Raw genomic sequence first — 5737 nt, 5'->3', positions numbered from 1 at the left:
GGAACAGGGGCGTTTGCGAGCTGACCCGGCCAAAGTCAAAGCCGTAGTGGAATGGCCTATTCCCAAGACCCGCAAGGAGGTGCAGAGGTTCCTGGGCTTCGCCAATTTCTACCGCCGCTTTATCAGGGATTTCAGCAAGGTAGCCCTTCCTCTAACCAACCTAACTTCTCCTAAGTTGTCTTTCCAGTGGGCCTCCGCAGCCCAGCAAGCGTTTGATCGGCTCAAGCACCTGTTTTCCTCGGCTCCGGTCCTCGTCCAGGCGGACCTCGGCCGGCCTTTCGTCGTCGAGGTGGACGCGTCCGATTTGGGCGTGGGGGCGGTTCTCTCCCAACGGATCGACGGAAAGTTGCATCCCTGTGCGTTCTTCTCCCGCAGGTTGTCTCAGGCCGAGAGAAATTACGACGTGGGCGACCGGGAGTTGCTCGCCATCAAGTGGGCCCTTGAGGAATGGCGACATTGGCTGGAGGGCACTGAGCAGCCTTTCGTGGTGTGGACGGACCACAAAAATCTGGCGTATCTCCAGGCAGCCAAGCGCCTCAACGCCCGACAAGCCAGGTGGGCCTTATTTTTTACTCGTTTTCACTTCTCCATTACTTACAGGCCCGGTTCTAGGAACACTAAGCCAGACGCGTTGTCGCGCCAGTTCGCACCCGTGACCGATGAGGACGAGAAGGAAAAACCCATCCTGCCCCCCACCTGCATTGTGGGTGCACTAACATGGGAGATTGAAAAGGTGGTCAGGGACACCCAGCGACAGGAGCCCGACCCTGGCACGGGCCCGAAAGGGAGACTATATGTTCCGGCCACAGCGCGTAGTCAGGTCATTCACTGGGCACATACTGCCAAGTTTTCGTGCCACCCAGGTAAAAATCGCACTGTCTCCTTTCTACGACGTTTGTTTTGGTGGCCCTCTCTTGTTCTCGATGTCCAGAACTATGTTGCGGCATGCCCGGTGTGCGCACGGAACAAAACCACCAACTCGCCTGCTTCTAGCCTCCTGCGACCGTTACCCACTCCAAAACGCCCATGGTCGCACATCGCCCTGGACTTCGTCACCGGCTTGCCTCCCTCTGCAGGTAACACCTCCATTCTAACCATTATTGACCGTTTTTCCAAGGCTGCCCACTTCATTGCTCTGCCCAAGCTCCCTTCTGCCTTGGAGACGGCCCAGTTACTGACGCAGCATGTGTTTCGGCTCCACGGCATACCCCAGGACATCGTTTCCGACCGTGGCCTTCAGTTCACCTCGCGGGTTTGGAAGAAGTTCTGTGCAGAATTGGGAGCTCAGGTCAGTTTGTCCTCCGGGTTCCACCCCCAAACTAATGGTCAGACCGAAAGGGCCAATCAGGAGCTGGAGGCCATGTTGCGTTGCGTCGCATCCTCGAACCAAGCGACCTGGAGCGAGCAGTTGGCCTGGGTGGAGTATGCCCACAACGCCAGCACGTCATCAGCGACTGGACTCTCGCCCTTCGAGGCGTCGCTGGGGTATCAACCCCCTCTCCTCTCCATCTCTGAGGGAGAGCTGGCGGTTCCCTCGGTCCAGCACCACCTTAGGCGCTGTCGTCGGGTCTGGCGGGCCACGCGCGCAGCACTCCTGAGAACGGCCGAGCGGAACAAGGCATTGGCGGATCGCCGTCGCACTCCTGCTCCGGATTATCAGGTCGGCCAGCGGGTGTGGCTCTCCAGCAAGCACATCCCTCTTCGGACTGAGTCCAAGAAACTGGCCCCTCGGTCTCTTGGCCCCTTTGCCATCCAGGAGGTCCTGAACCCGGTGACGGTCCGGCTGGCCCTTCCGCCTGCTATGAAGGTACATAACGTCTTCCATGTTTCTCAGGTTAGGCCCGTCCGGACCAGCCCTTTGTGCCCGCCCCCTGGGCCCCCGCCACCCGCCCGGATTATCGACGGCGCCCCGGCGTATTCCATTACTCGCATAATGGATGCCCGGCGCCGCGGTAGGGGCTTTCAGTTTTTGGTGGATTGGGAGGGGTACGGTCCGGAAGAACGTTCTTGGGTGCCGCGGTCTGCCATTCTCGATCATCGCATGGTGAGAGAATTCCGCCGCCGGCATCCGGACAAGTTTGCCAGGTCGCCCGGAGGCTCCCATTAGAGGGGGGGTACTGTCACGGTCGGACGGCCCTTTCCGGACGACCCTGCTTGTGTTTATGTTTTCTGTATATGTGTTTGCTTCTCCCTCCCTGGCCCTCGGGGTTGTTTACGGAAGTGCGCGCCGTGGGAGAGGCGTGTCCTGGCGACTGTCGTCATTGGGAGTCCCTCTTCGCTGTTGCCGGCCCACCTGCAGCTGATTACCTGACCAGTGGTTGGTAATCATTCCTCCAGGCTAGAAAGGGGTATTTAACCTGGACTCACGGCGACAGTCGACGTGGGATTATTACTCCGAACTGGTATAGTCTGTGCGAGCAGTGTGAGTGTGTTATTCGGCTAGCGTGTGGCTAACGCTGGATTTTCCTTCTTCCTCCAGGAGGGGCGAGCGGAGAAGCGAGTTGGGGAGCACACACACTAAGGGAGTTACTACACGGAATGCACTGGGAGCAAGGGACGAGCACGATTGGAAAATTGCACTTTTGAATGGATTGTTGGACTTGTCTGTTTCACTGTAAATAAACGCACTGTGTTTCTGTGAGCAAGAACCGCGCCTGGGTCCCTCTTTTCCGTGACAAAATGTGCTGAAGCAAACTTTGAGCTGTTCAAAATTCTAGATCAATGCCTTTTTCCTAAACAAAAATATCTTCACATATATGCACGTGCATATTAAGTACAGGAAGACATAATGCAGAATGTTAAAATCAAGTTATTAAAACTGGAAAGTGTTGTGATTCCAACATTTTTAACATTAACATGACTTAATTTAAACTTGCTTCGGGTACAATGGAAAACTCACAATACAGTCCTATAAACAACAAGTAGAAATGACTTTAGTGGCATTTTTGTCCATATTTAAAAAACCTTTTTTTTCCCCAAAACTTAAAATGAAGTCCAAACTTAGGAGCAGTCTTGTTCAATGTAGCTGGATGGTGGTAAAAGTTCAACATGAACAAAGCATGCCAAAAAGTATGAGGCCTTGCAGAAGTTCTTGCAGAATTCAAACTGAACAGTTTATAAAGTGCAAGGAGATGGGTTTGAGAATCTTGTAACCAGTTCAGTGTCCTCTATAGTTCAGTGCAGGCTGTTTCACTCAAGCAGTTTGTTTTTCAGAACTTGCACATTCATGGATAGGTTGTTCCCATCCAACTCCATCAGCACCTTCTGAAGAAATTCAAATATGTATTTCAGGTGCTTTGGGTACCTCAGATTTAGACTGTAGATTAGTCCAAGCAGGAGGGCACACCCCTTTGCCACATCACTAAGAGCTTTCAGCACAGTGTATCCTTCTATGATGACACCAATGTCCTCAGGTGTATCTGCAGAGTCTGCTCCTTCATGTCTGACAACACAGACTCCTAAAGTCAGCTGCTCCGTTTCTCTTCTTGCACTAAGATCCATATCCTTAAAATGAAAACAAAGGGGGGAAAAAGTTACTTGCATATAGATACATATGAACAAATGAGCCCACCTTCAATTTACTATCCCAAATTAAAAAAAACAAACAAACAAACAAACTGATCTTTCCCCTTTTCTAACTTACCAAGAATTCCTTGAACAGGTCATCTGGCTTTTTATTTAAGTAGACACAGATAGTTTTTAGGACGCATTCCCGTCGAACATCAATGCTGATATTCTGGTGGAGATAAGAACTCAATGTGAGACAAGATTTTGGTTCTTTTCCACCTCTTCCCAAACCAAAGTCAAAAATATTAACAGATGAGTGATTAGCGATGAGTAATTAAACAATGTTTGACAACTCACATTAGTGACATTCAGTGAGGTTAATGATTGGTTAGGCACTGATTCTTCTGAGTCAGATCAACAAATATATGAACACAAAACTAGAAGCTTTTCATTTTTGACAATACATGAAAGCTTTCACTTTTGCTTTAATCAATTCTAGACTGTTCAACAATATAATTATTAATTGTACCCCTAAAAATGTTAAAATGAAATAGAAGATTAGAACTCGGCAATATGGATTCAAAATCCTATCACAATATTTTCTGGTATTTATTACGATAACAAGAGTTACAATAAAAGATAACAGTAACCACAATCACATCTGAGCCACTTTTGTTGCATCTACTGACAGACAGAACTAGCTGACCAACATAAAATGAAGGGGGAACACACAAATTGTCACTTTGATAATCAATGGAACTGATACAAGGAGTTAAATGCATTACATATAGCTGTATTACACATAATGCTGCATTTTAATGACACAAGATAAATGCATGTCTTACACTTTAATCACGGATATTAACATTAAACCAGATATCAACACGGGGTAGAATTCCTTCAAACAATGTAGCAACTTATTTGATGCATGTTTCTAAAATACACTATACATATATTTCATTCTTCAAACGGATCGGATCGCTGGCGCTCCTGGTGCTCATTACTGACACCAGGGAGCATGCGCGGTAGATGTTGGGAGTAATTTTAAAGCTGCAGTTCTTAGTAGGCAAGTTGCAGCTTAACATGAATCGTAAAACATTTTGGGAAATTACACCGAAGTGGGCCCAATAATATTTGTTAAATGCCTGACTAATAACACCTGTGAGAGGCATACAAGCTAGAATGCTAAAAAAAAAAAATTACCAGACATCATTTGTTTTAAAATAAAACATACAGAAGTACTCCCGAAAATGTCGGATGTTTATCATTTAGTACACATTAACCAAATATGTCATCCTTAAATGGTTGTACTTACCAAATAATCCTCAAATGGCAATGGATTTTATCCAGGCTTCTGAGCATGATGCAAGTTTCGGTTGAAAATGGCAGTTGTTCAAACTTCCACACTGCACATGTGCAAACTGAGAAGTACGGAGAGCCTGTTAAGACAATCCTCTTCAAATTAAAGTGCTGTTCATTTTAAATGAACTTTTTACGTTGAATTTAATGTACTGCATTTTGTTGTATTGAAATATTGTGTTATTAATTAAAATCAAAACAATATCCTTGTGTTTAGAGTTAAAAATCAATTGTGACATTAATTTTAACATAAAACGTTTACATAATGCTAGCAACATCAATGTATCATTTCTTAGAGTGTGTGTTGTTGTAAACCCTGAAGCATCATTGCCTTCTGTTGTAGTCGCTGGGAGAGAAGATCTGAGACTTCGTTCTAGCTGTGATGCACGAGCGCTGGGATGAAGCAGGAGCCAGACGTGAGGTGAAGTGAGCGGGTGTTCAACGTCACTGTGTGACAACATATTCTAAACAACCTCACGGTGGACATGTTGTCCCCTGGGTGCAGTTAGTCCATACTTGGCTTTTTGACTTGTTTTTTGTGGCTTTGATTAAATCCCAGCCTCTACTGTCTTGTTTCCAGTAAATAAACGAGTTTCAGCGTGAGTAGCCAGCAGCACCGAGGACGATCCTTCAAAATGAGCTATTTTTATCTGCTGCCTCTTCTGGGAGTAAATGAAGTTTGGCAAGAGAGGGATGTTTTAAAAATTCACATGGACAGAGCAGTGTGTGAGCGTCTGTTAGGAGCTCGGGGGATGCTGTCATTCACTGGCCAAAAAGCTGCACAGGACTCAAAACAAAAAAACAAAGAATAAAAATATGAGCTTGAAGTGATGAACACTGAAGAGGAAAAGTGCTCAAACTGAGAGGAAGG

The 5737-nt window shown here is 46.9% G+C and overlaps 1 long non-coding RNA gene across 1 annotated transcript; it reads right to left on the bottom strand.

Moving 5' to 3' along the window:
• Positions 1-3410: 3410 nt before the first annotated feature.
• Positions 3411-4899, bottom strand: LOC146702484 (uncharacterized). The gene is made up of 3 exons (XR_014921839.1): positions 4823-4899; positions 3644-3736; positions 3411-3504 (listed from the first exon to the last, which is right to left on the bottom strand). It is a non-coding gene; the product is annotated as an uncharacterized LOC146702484 (long non-coding RNA).
• Between the last annotated feature and the right edge of the window lie 838 nt (positions 4900-5737).

The sequence above is a fragment of the Copadichromis virginalis genome, linkage group LG8 (genome assembly GCF_057382275.1).
Source record: "Copadichromis virginalis isolate Kocher_CV1m ecotype Utaka linkage group LG8, C_Virginalis_male_GT1.1, whole genome shotgun sequence".
NCBI classification, from domain to species: domain Eukaryota; kingdom Metazoa; phylum Chordata; class Actinopteri; order Cichliformes; family Cichlidae; genus Copadichromis; species Copadichromis virginalis.
Note: the sequence above shows the minus strand (reverse complement) of the source record. Positions and strands in the feature narration are given on the sequence as shown.